The sequence below is a fragment of the Osmia lignaria genome, chromosome 2, assembly GCF_051020975.1.
Source record: "Osmia lignaria lignaria isolate PbOS001 chromosome 2, iyOsmLign1, whole genome shotgun sequence".
Classification (NCBI taxonomy): Eukaryota; Metazoa; Arthropoda; class Insecta; order Hymenoptera; family Megachilidae; genus Osmia; species Osmia lignaria.
This window is the reverse complement of record NC_135033.1, coordinates 5,945,835-5,961,543: the sequence shown is the minus strand read 5'-3', so window position 1 is coordinate 5,961,543 and position 15,709 is coordinate 5,945,835. Positions and strand designations below refer to the sequence as shown.

The 15,709-nt window shown below is 43.7% G+C and overlaps 1 protein-coding gene across 2 annotated transcripts in view; it reads left to right on the top strand.

Moving 5' to 3' along the window:
* The window catches only part of Toll-6 (Toll-like receptor 6), a 38,594-nt gene extending 25,525 nt beyond the window's left edge, over positions 1-13,069 (top strand). The window contains exons 2-4 of one of the 2 annotated variants that reach the window (XM_076692278.1): positions 11,617-11,688; positions 12,180-12,928; positions 12,989-13,069. The gene's annotated coding sequence lies outside the window, so the exon portion shown is untranslated. Of the gene's footprint in view, positions 1-11,616; positions 11,689-12,179 lie in introns of both variants that reach the window. The other variant, XM_034327893.2, reaches the window with a different exon arrangement.
* The last annotated feature ends 2,640 nt before the right edge of the window (positions 13,070-15,709 follow it).

Below are 15,709 nucleotides of genomic sequence, written 5' to 3'. Positions count from 1 at the left end.
GCCGGCGTGGTTCGAGAAGGATTGGCCGATAGCAAAAAGCTAGCGTGTCGGCCGATAGCTTCGGCTGGAACTTTCCGATTACTTCGTAAGCCTCAATTCAAGTTGGCCCATCGCGAATTACGTGGACTCTTTTTAAAACCTTTTCCGATCCCGTTCGGACATAGACGAGCGAAGCACCGTTCGTCCTTGAGGATCGATCCCCGTCCGGACTTTTCGATAAACGTTACCCGCGAAACTTCGCCGTACCTTATCCTAGACACGGAATTAACTGCGCGGAGACATTGTTTTTGCCCGGGACCGTTGTCACGGCTCTCGATTGCTCCAATTACCGACTAATCCCGCAAAAAGTTCCACGATCGAGTCCCCTCGAAGCGAAGTTTCAGCAGGGGTAAACCGAAATCGTTGCGACCGAGAGACGGTTACCAGGATCGCTATTTAAATCCGACTCCGGAAACTATGTTAATTTGACAGCGACAGAGACAGAGGATAGGGGTGAGGGAACCGAAGAACAAGATTGTTGGGGCGGGAAAACAAGTACAGAGCGTATCGAATAGTTTGAAACTGATTTCCATTAACATCGAAAAATTAACATCTAACATACGTGTCGAAAAATAAACCGTATTACTTATGGGATGAATTGGTACCGGAAAGAGGGAAGGCAAAGAGCGAAGTTAAGGGTCAAAGAGATAAAGAGCGGAAAGAGGTGGACGGCAAAGTGGCAAAGAGAGAGAAAGGAACGCGGTGGTAAAGCGTCAAAGCGAGAAAAGAACAAGCAGGGGAGAAGAAGATTCGTTGAACAGGGGGTGAAGAGGGTGCAAAGGGATGGCGGAGTGAAAAAATATAGTGGAAAGAGGGAAAGAGAGACGCGTCAGGTGAGCCGGAAAATCCGGTAGCAGTTTTCAGGGGGGTAGATCCAAGGCTCCGAACGTTCGACGAGGGTTGAAAGGTGAAGAAGAGAGGGGTAGGTGGCGAACAAGTACAAAGCCGTGGACGAGGGAAAGGTAAAGAGTGCTCGAAAAAATTTATCGAGCGCTGCACTTAACTCCCGCCACGTTTTAAAACAGTCTGACGGGGTCGTTTCAAAACAGACCGAGTCTCCCTTCGATCTCAACCCCCCCCCCCCCCTTCGCCCAATCGACAGAGTAAGGCAAACATACTTATCGTTCGTTTGACAATCGAACCATTTCCCCCGGACAATCGTGAATCGGCGATTCTTGTACTCGCGTTTAATCATAATCAGACTAGACGGTATAGTCGAAGAATAAATCAATGAATCAACCTTATGTATTCTTGGTGCTCTTTTTCTTTTTACTTGGAATTTCACTTCGTTTAACTTTTCCATCATTTTTCTTTCGATCTCGCATCTAAGATAATGATAAAAGCTTTTTTATTTTTTACATTTTTTATAAACGAAACAAAAGTAACTAGACGCGTTCATAAATTCCAACGGCAAACATAATCGAGCGACTATTTAATGCCAGCCCCCAGGCAATTGCTGCAAATTGAAGGTACGAGCACAAATGTGTACGTATAAAAGAACCCACTACGCCATGGAAATATTGTAGATTACGCGTTCGTTCTTTCGAGGGTAATACGTAATTTCATGGTGTTTCGCAGAAAGAGACAACGGGCTGGTTACTTTCACCACCCACCGCGCGGGTCGTGTAACAAGGGAAAACGCGAAAGAGCTTGTCCATACATCCCACTTCCGGCGACGAGCTCATACATACAACCAGGCCGTGTCATTGGACGAACGATAAATCCGGCTTCGTGTTCGCTCGTCCAAGGGGAAGTTACGTGGTGTTCGTTGAATTATGTCGACCTGACGTTAGATAAATTTCACCCCTGCTCGCGTTCATCGAAATTTACCCTTTTCTCCGGCTGTTTCTAACGATTGCTTTTTATAAAAAGAATCCAATTTTTGCGCAGTCGTGTGTTATTCATCGCGGTTCAAATTATTTTCTTCTCACAGCCAATCGTTACGTTTTACCAAGCCCTTCGAATAAAGGCTTGTCGGAAGTCACAAGGGTGCACTTCGTTCATCCAACGGCGTTTCAATCGGATGCTAACGCCGTAGGTAAGCCCGTCATTCCGGCTGCTAAAATTGAAACGCGTTCACCCGAAAAGTACATGCGAATTTGAAATTACATGTTCAAGAGGAACTTCGAGTTTTTCTTACTTTCGTCTTTTTGAATAGTCGGTCAGACGACGGGACAGGAAAATATAGAACGGGGATATCCATCTGTCCTGCTTTCGAAAACGAAACCACCGTTCCCTATGTCAGCGTCGGTCAGACGATAAATCCAGGACTCTTACATTGTGTCGGGTCAGATAGCTCAATTCGTATCAGGATCACGGTGGACGTGGAATCAGAACGAAGGGGACACTCGTGTCGGACATGCGACGTCGATCTGATGGGAACTGACGAACCAAAATTTGTGGGATCTGTTCATTCTGTCATTTATTCGCGTACGATTCATTCTATCTACGAATAGAAAATTACCAGGTATTTTTTGAAATAAACGAGTTTAGTTGCCAACTTGACGCATTACTTGTAATTTGTCTCTTACTTGGATTGAATTAAGAGATCATCCGAATAGGAATTTTAGAAGTTGCCTAGAAGTTTCGGCAGAAATTTAATTTAACATAACGTAACGCTACCTAGAACTCGCTCCGGATCTAGACAACTTTATCTGTTCCAAACTATTTCGAGATTAACTTACTGTTACATTCAACGTAATCCACGCTAATCTAGCTTAATCCTTTGACCGTTCAGTCAACTTAAGAAGAAACTTCCACACAACAAATCTCGACTATCGGTAGTAAGAGAACGTTCAAAGAGTTTACGTGAATACGAACGAAACGTATACATTGAATCAATCAATGTAATTACACGCGTGATTAATTTCAGTTATTGCGAAGAGCTCTGTATACCTAATTATTCAACGAACTGTCGAAAAGCGTTCGGTATTTCCAGTTGCCATTTTCATGGGTGCTACGGATGCTAATCTCTGGAAGTAGCCCTGACTTTTACCTCGATAGTTGCTGAAACGTCGGTTTCGCACTGCTGTGTAGAGAATATTGTATGCGAAATTCGTACTGTCCCTTCTTTTTAAAAAGGACACAGCAGCTGCGTTCTTGGCGACGTTTTCGTCCGTCACGTTGCCGAAATTGGCGCGCGATGGTCCACGCAGATGTCCGGTCACGATAAGCAAAATTCTACACGAATTTATCGATATTGCCCGATCGTTATCGACGCTGTATCGCGCGGTGGTCAGGGAAAATGTCGCGCATGCTTTTTGCGCGAAAAATATTTTAATACTTCGCCCGGTGAAATGTCGGGGAAAAAGAGAAGCCGGGTACGGTGTTCCATTTAGGAAGGAAGCGTGGCTGCATATTGCATCGGTGCAATTTTACAGTTGCGAGAAAGGGAGAGAGAAATTTTGTAAATTTAAATATTTTTTCCAACATGCGTTTTTATTCTTTCGTTTTATCTTTGAATCGATATTGGATCCTACTAGTTGGAGCAGAGTACAGGAAAAAAAAAACATTGACAGAATGATATTGTAACGATCAGAAGTTAAATGCTCAGCAACGTAAACGTTAAAAAATGATAAAAATTAGAGAAAGGATTTACTTGATTTTTAATCGAAAAATAATGGTATCCAGCGCCGGTTGTTCCATCCATGGAAGTGACATTGTTTTTATAATTAGCAACAGTAACGTTTCCATCATACATTCAACTGCAAACACAGTCGCGAGCACACATAACCGAGCATTAATTACACGCGTGGAGTGCTCGTTCAACAGCTCAATGGAGCACGAAACGTTCTCGAAAATCATTCACGTCGAAAGTGACGGGGAAAACGCGAATGCAAATGACAAGAATACCTTGCGATTTGTTTGTAGTTTCGATGTTACATCACAGTCGTATTTTCGGTCGTTACCCGGATTAAAGGGGACAACTGTGTTTCGTAGTCGAAAACTCGGAGACCTTTCGAAGAAAAACGAAAATCATACGCGTCGATGCAGTTACAGGGATAAACCTCGGACGTATGGGAACGGGTCGCGTTCGTTAGCATGAAAAGTGCTCTTACATTGTGCTGGCTCGAATAGTCTGGTCCACGGGATCGACGCAAATGGTCGAATCGAAACGTAGAGAAGGAACGTTGCGGCTAGTGTCATTCCTATGCGCATTTCGTTTGGCTTCGAGAGCCGCCAGGGAGAGGGTCCAAGCGAAATTTCCATCCAACGTTTCCACCCTTTCCATCTCTTTTACCCTCTGCTCCCTTTGTTTCGATCATTCTTTTTGCCCCGAATTTGTCTCTTTTCCACGTCGACCTTTTCGCACAATTACAAATAGAAATTTAAGGGCCTCGTGCCCGTATTAAACCCGGACGTTGACGATTTCCACGATGCAGAGAGCATCGATTCGGACTAATTCCGCCGCGTCGTTCTCGTTTTGTATCGTCGGCCCTCCGGGTAGAGTCGGAAAAAAAATATCTTCCCTCGTTGGTTTTCGCGAATTCTATACGCCGGCACGTCGTTACATCGTGATTCGTGTGCTCGCGGATGTACTAGATATTCGTGGATGCATCTTTTTTTCTCTCATCTAGTTGGAAGGGAAATTGAGCATTGTCATTTCGGAAAAAGAGAAAAAAGGACACTGCTGCTGTATAAACGCGTAACTCGTTGATTCTGCTACTTTTTACTTTGATCATAACTGCTTTTATCGTTTCGATTTCATTGTGTTTTCCATGGGAACTATTGGTGTCTCTTTACATTGTTAAAAAATTCGATATGCAATCTCTTTGATACGGAAGCAATACAATTTTAACGTTCACTTTGTTTAACAATTTTTCAAATGATATGGATATCCCTGAATTCATTATTAAATTGCAAAATTATAAAATTTCCAAATTATCTCCATCTAAATAAAAACTTGCACGCTAATGGAGTTTTAGGATTTCGGGTGGTTATAAAATTGACGAGGCTTTGAAAGCGAGAAACAATAGAAGTGGTGGTTCATTCGCTTCCTTGGCACGGGTCTGATGATTTGAAAAAAGGAATTAACACGTTTGCCATCGTTAGAAGAGACGCGTTTCCCATCACGTTTATTGACCGCTCGTTATCGAACGTGGCCGCCGCCTTTCGACCGGATAGATTCGATTCGATTCGCATTCAGAGGCGACGGCCGAAGCCGGAAAAAAACGAGCCATTGCGGCGTCGTCATTCCGTTGTGTCATTCCGCTTCAGAAGCCGCGTCGCTCGTCCAACGAGCCGAAATTTGAATGACGCTTTTTCCAATCGCGCCCCTCATCCTCCACCTGTTCCATACCCACCCTACCGTCAATAGTGTCCACTGTTCGTTCCTTTCGCTCTCATTCGATTTCGATCGCGAAACGAGATTTTTGCCCGCCTCTGTGTCGAGCACCGTTCACGGCTGATTCTTTTAACACGTTCGAAAACCAACAGTCCCCAATGATTTTTGAATTTGTTCCGTTTCGTCGTTTGATCATCGATTAATCGTAGGTGATCGACGAATTCTCGTTTCGAATTGAACGGAAGCGATTCTTTGAATCGTGTACCAGCCTGGTTGTAGGAAATTGAGTTAGAAAAGGTGCTTCGTTGAAGTCAAATATGCTCTAAATAATTGTCTCGTTTCGGATAAGTCGTAGCTTTCGTAGGAAGTAGAAAAATAATAGAAAATTCCGAGGTAGGAGAGCGGAATTCTATTTCCGTGAATTGCAATAAGAATAAAAATCGTTCGACGGGTGATCGTTGGAGCAAGGTTCGAGGTCGGATCTTTCCTTTGACTCGATTGCTCTAACTAATCGAACTCCATCCAGCCCTTCCCGAGACCTTCTCTTCTCGGGGTCTAATAATGCCAAATAGCTATCTCCTGCGGCTCAGTGCCGGGCTAGATCTAGATCCGAAATAGGATCTTACCTTTATCTCGACTGCTTTAACCACTCGGAGCCATTCAAACTGTCGACAACTTCCTTTCCCTTAAGCCTGCCCTTTTAAACGACCGTCTCTTACAAAAGTCGCTTCTATCCAAAGACAAATGCGTTCAATTAAAAAATAGAAGGAGCTGGAATTTTTCCACCCCCTTTATCTATCCGAAAATATTCACAATGCATTTAGCTCATTTTTCTATCAAATACGAAAACCTCTCCCTATCAACCTGATCCTTGTTTCCCCCAAAATTTACCAAGTCAACTCTCGTACAAATACACCACCACTAACTGCGAGTTACACAAAGTTTCTGTCGTGTCGACCTTTCCAACATTCTTAAAAAAAAAAAAAGAAAAAGAAGAAACACGAGGAATTTACATGTGGCCGAATATCGGCAGAACTGTGCGCGTCCCCTCGGGCGGAAAGTTCGAAAGGGTCCGAGGGTGGTCGGCACGCAAAAGGGGTGTGTTTTCGTCGCGAAGAGGGTACGAGGAAGGAAAGGCAATTCGGTTGGCGTGGTCGCGACACCGTCACTCGGATGCACGTAACGAAATACAGGGGACCACGTCACGTTTTGTTACTATCGTTGCCGATGGCGAAGGGTGGTTGGGGCGGTTGTTCGAAGGGAAGAAGGAGGAGAAGGAAGGAAACTGGGTAGCGAGAGAGATACATCGGCAAAGTTTCTGCAGACTTTCGACTTGGCAACGGCAACGACGGAGGAACCTTCAATTTTAATGAACCGAGCACGAAGTACAGATAGAATAAGGGTAGGAAAGGGAGAGCGTGTTCGGTCGAGGAAAGTTTCTACCGATGTTCTCTTCCATTCGCCCTCTTTCTCTACCTCTGTCTCTTCTATTCCTTAAAATCCTGGCTGAGGGAATTTCAGCTGCACTCTGAATATTGGACGCGAAGCTACGCCGGATGTATACGTATATGCGAGCCACGAATGAACAGGAATAATGCATCGGAACTATCGAGACGCTCTTATTAGCCGCGACCGAGTATGATGCAGCCTAGACTGCATCGAAGAAATCGTTTTCATTTAACCCCTCGTCCGTTTCTCCTGTCAGTCTCGCCTGTTTCTCTTGCAAAAGTCACTCCGTGACGTTTTATTTCTGTTGCTATAAGATGATGCTGAAATACCTTCTTAAGTTGAACGGAATGTTAATCAACACGGGAACAATGGGGAATTTCAATTTCACATCGCGTTATTGACGAACGAGACTCGGCTAATGGTGGTTAATAATGGCCACCGATGCGGCACGCAGCTCACGACATCTTAATTGCCGGTCATTGGGATAATAAAAGTAACGCGAATCGAAAAGTTATTATTATACGCGAGATGGTAAATTAACGGGACGTTATTATCACCACGGAGCGTGCGTTAAATTTCGCGGTAGCGAAATAAATCCTTTGAATGCTGACCATTTTCATTTCTTTTCCTAGATTCTTGTGTGCACGCGCGATTATCCGCGCCGAGCTATCGGCTTTAATTAACACGCTCGCATTATATTCAGCCTGTCGTGAGCCGTTGAGACAAAGGACAGTGGCGTTCTTTGTTCATCTGGTCGCTCTTTCACACGCTCGAGTGCCATGGGGCAGGGTGTGTCCACTCGTACGGGTTGTCCCTTCAGAACCAGTTCCACTTTGTTTGTAAACATGGAACGACTTCTACTTCCACACAAGGGTGGTATTTCAACATCGGCTCGCTAGAACATTTCATTATTTCCGTTGTTGGGCTCACCTTTGCCGTTGTTATCGCTGCGACTCATCCTCTCGCGCCCCTTTTAAAAGTCACAGCTTGGCCAGATATCTTAATCTACTTTTAATTCAGGACGAAAGCGATTACCGACACGCCACTCGCGCGGTTGTAATTAATGTTCCCTCTGTCGTTCGCTCGCCTTACCCCCTCGATGTTTTTCTTCGTTTTCTTCTTTGTTCGTTAACGATACGACCGTGATTAACGGATGATAAATACGATCTGATATGTTGATGATCCCTCTTTTTTTTTTTTTTTTTTTAAATGGTATATAAGATCCCCTGTTTCCTCCTCGTTGACGAGCGCGATAGGAGTATCTGATAGCATTGTGATTATTTTCTTCCTTGAAGAGGCTTGAGGATGAAAGGTTGTTAGGCTGTTTATTAATTGAATCCTGGTTCATAGCTATTATGAATTCCAAACAAAAGCAAGAGTTTTGTATCCTGGGTATTATTTATTCATTTATTTATTTAATTATTTCAATACGTACGGGCATATGCCTTTATAAACAAAAGTATTACAACACAGTACGGAATTATTATTCTTCCAGCGATGGATAGATTGGAATTTTGCTAAATCTTTCAATCAAATTTTCCACGAATTAAACTCGCGTTAATTCGCGCTTTCCCCACTCGAAACGAGAGGAGCAGTTAAAATATGCGGCCTCGATTGCTAGACACCCTGCGCGGAGAATATCGATGGACCGTGGGCGGAAGTTAACGTGATTGTTCGATTTCGAGTGAGTTAAAGCACATTTTCTCTCTTTCTCTGTCGATCCACTTGTCGATGAAATCTTTGTCCGTGGAGAGAGCGCGTGCAAGTGCTCGGAAAACATCGAGCGTTCGATCAAAAATAGATTTTCCAAGCCAGGTCCGTCGGGGTTTATCACCAAGGTATTGTGCGCCGTGGCTCGAGTTCCCCTTCAGAGACTTCTTGAACTTCCGGGAGGCCGACTTGGCCACGGCAAACACAAAGACTGTCCATTTGCCATCTAATAATAATTGGAAAAGTTATCGCCGAGATGAAGTTTTCCCCGCGACTAACATCCACCGCGGACCATTTCTGTAATGTAAAATGGAGAAACTTTCGCATCGAGGAATAACTTCCGGTGCTTTTGAATGATATTACTTTCTTTCCGCTGCAAACACCGCCTCCCTCCGTTGCGGTTTTCTTCGTCCGGAATTTTAACCACCGATTCAGTCGATCCGAACAAACAGAAACTGGAACGTGTTCATCGTAGACGAATCAATTGTCATTTTTCTTATTAACACTTTCAATTTTACGTTTCTTCTTGTATTCGCATTATTTTATTTCGACACTTTTATTCGGCGCGCGTGCACGGCTCGCATAATTAATCATCGGGCTGTCGTGATTGCGTCTAAATTGATAACATAATAGTCGGGCAATCGCGGCCACTTTGCGAGCGGGCCGTTGGACGTTCATAACGGCGACAAGTTGACGCATCGTCATCAACGAAATTGTGTATCGGCCATTGTGGAGAAATACTAAGCTGAGCGGTACGCGAATTAATGATCGACGAGATTTCCACGAGAGGCTGATCACGCGTCATTTCGATCATTCAGCCAATTCCTAATCGAACTTGCCGTTTATTAGTCGGAAGTGATTTTTTCGCGATCGATACGCCCGGCTGTTTACGCGCTGTTTCACGAATCAAGCAGATCCAATCGAGCAGGCTGACGTTGTAATTACATTTGTACCAGCCAACTTGTTCCTGGAAAATCCTATTGATGCACGTTTATTGGAATTATTTCACAAACGGCCGCGCGGGCACGGTGAAACAAAAAGGTGCGACTAGCGCGAACCATTATTAATTTTCCAAGCCGGTTCAATTAAATCGCCCGGCGACACCGTTGTCGCCCACCAGGGAAGCGGACAAAGTCGCTCGGCTTTCCCTCCTTCCGTCGACTGCTCTCCTCGCAATCCCTAACCCGTTGGCTTTTCTTTTTGTTCACCTCTGCCTTTTGTTTTTTCCCACCGATGCGCCTGTCGCGTTGCTCAGTTTGTAGTCTCATCGTCAAGGGTTGCGTGTCGAGGGTTGGGTCTCGTGTTACAGCGCACGAAAGTTAGGGCGGTTCTTAACCCTTTCATTATTATAGACAGCCTTTATTAAGCGGTCACTCTGTACAAAAGGTAATTACAGTCACTTGACCGTAATTATAGAATATATCCAGAGGCGTCAAGAATATTTATCGATTAATCCATTAATAATACCCCAACGCATAAAGGGAAAGAGAAATACGAGTCGTTTGAATCCATTTCGTGTTCAATCGTCCGGTTTAGGATCCGAAAATTGAATGTCATTGATCGCAAACGCTATTTAGGGGCATCGGGCTCGTGTTAGACAGTCGAACGTTTACCATTTCAACGTCGGCAATAAAAGGAACGGCATACCAAGAGGCGAGCATCGAAACGTCCTTCCGGGACGGTAAAACTGTCGTTGCACGCAGCAATAAAATGTCACGTGTCCCAAGATCCAATTCGATTCCAACTCGTGAAACGGCGGCGTGGCAATGGACATTCCACCCCGTGTTGTATCAATTCGTGCCTCGGTTCCGAGCAAGATGGACGACGTAACAAGCGGACGAGACGCGTCGGGCCCCGACGTGTCCGTTCATCGAGGCGTAAGAAGATTCAAGTAACCGGAATCCACGGTAGGAGCCACGATCCCGAGACGGTTTTTCCTAAACCAAACGCCGCGCCGCGTCTACCAGGGATCCCGGCGTCTAGACGCGACAACCGCGGCGAAATGGAAACGCGTTTCGACAGGGGGCACAACGAAGCGGAAGTTTAAATGCATTTCTAAAGGCGGGTCCGGCCGAGCGAAGAAAGAGGATGTGACGTTATGACACGCTCGATTTCGATGGAATTTTTCGGTAATTTTCCTACCTGATACCGTATCAGACGGTGTTAAAATCACGAATTTCACTCGTTTCTCTAACGAAATATCAGCTAATCATTCAGCTATGTTTGATAAATATTTTTTGATAAACACGAGCAAAAGGCAGAAGTAATTTCAGAAATAATTCACAGCAAAACTTCAAAACGTTTTGTTGCTAAAATAACTGAATTGATCATTTCATAGCCAGATTCAAAGGGAATGAATGCATCGAAGCTAAAACTATAGTAAGGTTTATCACAGCTGGCTTATAACATACTCGTATCCCTTTCATCATCAATAATCTGGTATTTCAATAAACCCGTCTATTGAATTAAAAATTTTCATTGCACACATCGTCCGTTCCAATGGTATCGCGAAATCATTCATCATTTTAATTTCACTGAAACACATCCATCAATTTTCATGTTTGCGTATTCGATCTGTTTTATTTTCTGGTTAACGAAATACCATGAATGGATATTATATATTTCCTTTTTTAAGAGGAGAGATACATGACAGTGTTTCAGCTTCTATTTAAATATTTATTTCTACTTTGAATCTTTTCCTCGATTTTCGTCCTGTCATTCGCGAAGTCTGATTGTATAGAAAATTTTTCGTCACCGTGTGATTTTGAACATACGTCGACGTTTCTGTTATTTAATTGAAAATTCTTTCGAAAAACATCGGAATTCGAGAACTAAGGGAGTTTTGATCCGCGGCAAACGTTTAATTCCAGCATAGCAATTCCTTTTTCGAAGCGAGCACGTTCTTTCTGTCCTCGACGGTCCAAGAAACAATCGAGTGCATACACATTGAAGTCAGTGCACCCGTGTACACGCGTACAAATCGTCGTGTCTCCCGGTGACCACCACAGTTTCCCAGTTTTATTTCCTGAAAATACGTTCGCCGGGAGAATTTGTCTGAGCGTCGAGAGCGTCGTCGACGTCCAAGTGATTTATAGGCGCCGTTGTAACCGGACGTTTCGCTTTTTCTGTTTCAGATGTGAACTGTTGCCAGAAGTATTATCGATTCGCATTACGCATGAAGTAATTGAAAATCGCAGTGGGCAAAGGTGAGTGACTCTTTATTCGCATAATCCCTCTGTATATTCTGGATTATTAAAATTGATGGCCAACACGTTCGCGCGCATACCGAAAATTTATGGCAAAGGTCGAAAGATAAAAGTAGACGTTACGTTGTAATTCTTGCGGAACGTGTTAAAAGTCGAATTCATCATGGCCGAGCTCGAGTAACTTCAAAGTTGCTAGAGGAAAGTCTCAAGACACATGGTCCGCCGTATTTCTCCGTACAACGCAAAGAAAGTGGCTTTCTTTTGTGTTAGTAGAGCAGCGTCAGTTCGTCTGTTTTTTAATTCGTAGCAGAATTCTTCGCTAAAGTAGAACATTGAAGAAATTAAAAAATGCCACGGGCAACGCCTTCGATTGTAACAAAGTAGAACGGAGACAGCATTGAAGTAAATTTTCTTCTCGAGCTTGGTCAAAGAGAGAAGTAGAAACGGTACACATTTCCCTCTAATCATGGATACGTTATTTTCTGTTGCAGGATTCCCGACTGTTGCGCGACGTTTCTCTCTACTTATTATCAAGAAGTATTTCTTACTATCGCAATTGTACTCCGTAACACGGTGTTCTCACCTAAAGTAAACGGTTTATTCGTATTTTTGAGACTCGTGATAGCTTCGTAGTGTGCAAATGTAATTAGGGCGATGAACAGCGATAAACAAACCAAAACAAGAACAAAAACAACAGGAATAAATGAGAGCGAAGAAAACGAAAAAAAGTAAAAAAAAACTCACGAAAAAAAAGCAGAAGAAAAAGAAGAAGAATGATGATTAAATGAAAACCACATACACAACACAAACACACACAGAGAGCATACTACCTTTAATTAACTCGTAATTGCAACGAAGTAAACAAGTTTTTTCTCTTTCTACTCGAACTCGAATAGTTTATTAAATCCGATCGATCGAATAATTGTAAGAATACCTATCGATCGATCGATTCGGTGAACCTAGAGGGGGTCTAGCGTGTCTCCTCCGATGAGCGTTCTCTTGTTTCTCGTCGAGCAGGAGATTTTCATTGTACATAGCGAGAGTTTTGTATATTTGTAATATAGATAGGGCATTTTATTATAAACAATAAAGTTATTTATATATATTTTAATCACAACACGGAGAAGAACGTATTCCTTTTGACCCGTCACGGATCGATCCACGATTCAACGTTCATCGGTTAATCAGCCGCCCGAGTGTGAGATCCACGGAACGTCATGATCTAAAATTCTATCAACCGGTATGTATTATGTACGCTCGTTAACGGACCCCGTTAACGACGGACGTTTGATATCATTAGAAGTCCAGCCTTCGCTTCGCCGTCCAGCGATCTCTTTTGCTTTCTTTAACAAGAGATTTCAGACCAGTTGGAAATAATGGACCATTAAAACGGTAAGTTACTGAACATTTTTAGGATTATCTCTCTAACGTTAATTACTCTAATATTAACACCTTGACTGCCACGCGAGTTTTATTTTATCCCGGGGTTCACTATAGAATTTTTGGCCACTAATGACCACCATGGGTCCAATGAGAAAATAAATTCCAGTCATAGGTAACTAATTTGATAATCAAAGTGTTAAATAACGAACAAATGTAAAAATACCATACGTTTTAACTAGAGTTTCATTTTCCACCCATCATTGTAGGAAGAAGCAGTTCTTCCAAAACGAAACCGAATATCTAGGCCAGAAAGCATTTCTAACACTCGACATCTGCAAAAGTGATGCTCTAGAATCAAGGTGGCATTCTGTTCCCGCGAATCCAACCGCCGCTATTCGCGAATCATCAGCATCCTCCTAATGAACTCGATCATTTCCACGGAGGTCTCTTTAACGAGCACAAAAATCGTCCGCGTAGTACGTCATCGAGTCGCTCTCACGGCTGGATACGAATTCGCTTGGAACTCCTTGGCCGGAACAATGGGATAGGGGTTTGTTGAAATATAGGTTAATAGATCTTGGCGGGACAGATGGAACGGTGGACTCGTATCGCGGGCTATCTTTCACGAGCCTGGTCCTGGCTCGTTCGTTCGCGCTACGTAAAGGCAAGTTCTTAGTAATTACGCGAGCTTCGTTGAAAGCTGCTCGCACATCCGTAAAGGGGAACGCTCTCGCCCACTTTTATAATTATTCCCGTCGGCTCGCGAGTCGGAAAATTACGAGAAGTCGGCGAGCAGTGCATCGCCTGGCTGGTAATAACGGGTCCCGCCGGGAAACCTTGTTACGCTTAATTCTTTGGCCACCCCCCTCGTTCCTCCGTCGAGCCTCCGGTCACCGACGATGGTCCTTCAGCTTTCTAACGTCCTAACGATCGAGTTACGTTCGTAATTGCGCGCCGCTGCGATGCACCCCGAATACTCGGCTCGAAACAATTACAAAGACTCTCATTCGAGCAGATTTATCGTTAATCACTAAGCGAACCGGTCTTTATTTACAGAGATTCTCTCTCAGATACCCGCGTTTCTTTTTATTTCAAAGTGAGCCAAAAATCGCGGATTTATTTTTCATAGCCGAGTTACTACCAGCGCGTGAGTCGGTATATAAAATAAAATCCCGCTTAAAGAGTTTGAATGCACATAAACCCGCAAAAGGAGCTTTCAAAAGTTATTGGAAAATATAGGTAATACCGAATCAATCTTTCCTCCCTTTTTCGCCGTCACTCGGCATTATTGATACCGGCTTAAACGAACTCCGCGTCCAGTGACAGCTCTCCAAGTCGATCTTCTCGATCCCCCTGCAATAGCAGACTTCATTCAACGACAAACAACCCCGGTTTCAATGAATCCTGGCGAGTCACGCGTTCGGCAGTCATAATTATCGAAAGACGTAGAACGGGGAGAAAAGCAAGGGTGCATCAAAGCCACCCACCCCGTTCCCTCGCACGAAGAGTACTAATGATCGATGCTTTCGAAACGCTGACCGTGCTCGAGGACCTTTGACTTGATCGGAGGAAATAGAAGCGGTCTTACGAACGATGCTCCGTTCAAAGGGAAAGAGAAGGAGATATCGAATTTGACCAGCAATCGGATGAGCAGAGAGGGTGCATCTGCACTTGCAGCCAGAAAGGGATGTTGCCGAGGGGTTGGCAAGGAATTCATTCATATCGCGAACCCGTGTCTCATTGTCGTGTCGACGTGGCGGACAAAGAGGGTGCAGGGGATGTGAAGTGCTGTCAGGAGCAGCGCACTCCATTGCGCGACACAAATGGCAACCAAAAGTGGAGCTGACGGAAAACGAGAGCGCCGACCAGAATGAGAGGAAATTATTTCACTGTGTTACAGCGCGTACAAAAGGAGCAAGGTTTTTTCATTTGAACGATAACGTTTCTCGCCCGAAGAGGAAAATTTATTCTTCTAATCTTCTGTAACGAAGCTAATTACTGATTTGAAGAAACCGGCTGTTAAGTTTATAGAGAAACTAGAGATAGGTACATCAGATATGAAATGTAAAGTAGCCATCCTTCGATCGAAAGCTATTTACGGCAAATTGAACGTGATTCCAGCGAACAAGCACCCTAGAATCGGACAATAATCTCCAGCGAAGCACTTCCCCTTCCGTTCTATTGCACAACTGCTTGCCCCGCCGGCCACCGTGCTCTCGCCGATGTTAATATCGAAGAAAATATTCGAGTAGCGGGAATAACAGCGGGCAACGAGCTCTCTCCATATATTCACGAACCCGCGTATCGCCGTCGTGCCCGATTCACAATGCCACTTGTGTTATCCAAATATCTCGGATATCCGTATTAACCGTACCAAAACCGATATCTTCATTATCCGAATAACCCAACAATGTTACAGACCGAATAATTCTCGGACGTGCCGATTTATTTTCGAAAATACCATGCAAATTAATCCATTTCAGAAGAATTCAATGAATTTTACATAAATATTCAAAAGCATGCAAAACTGTATGATATATAAAATTATTTTTCTGTTTTGTTCGAGGACCAAGAAAATTGTTTCTTTTTTCCACGATGTAACAAACAGAAGAGAAAAAAGGAAAATACAAAATTTATT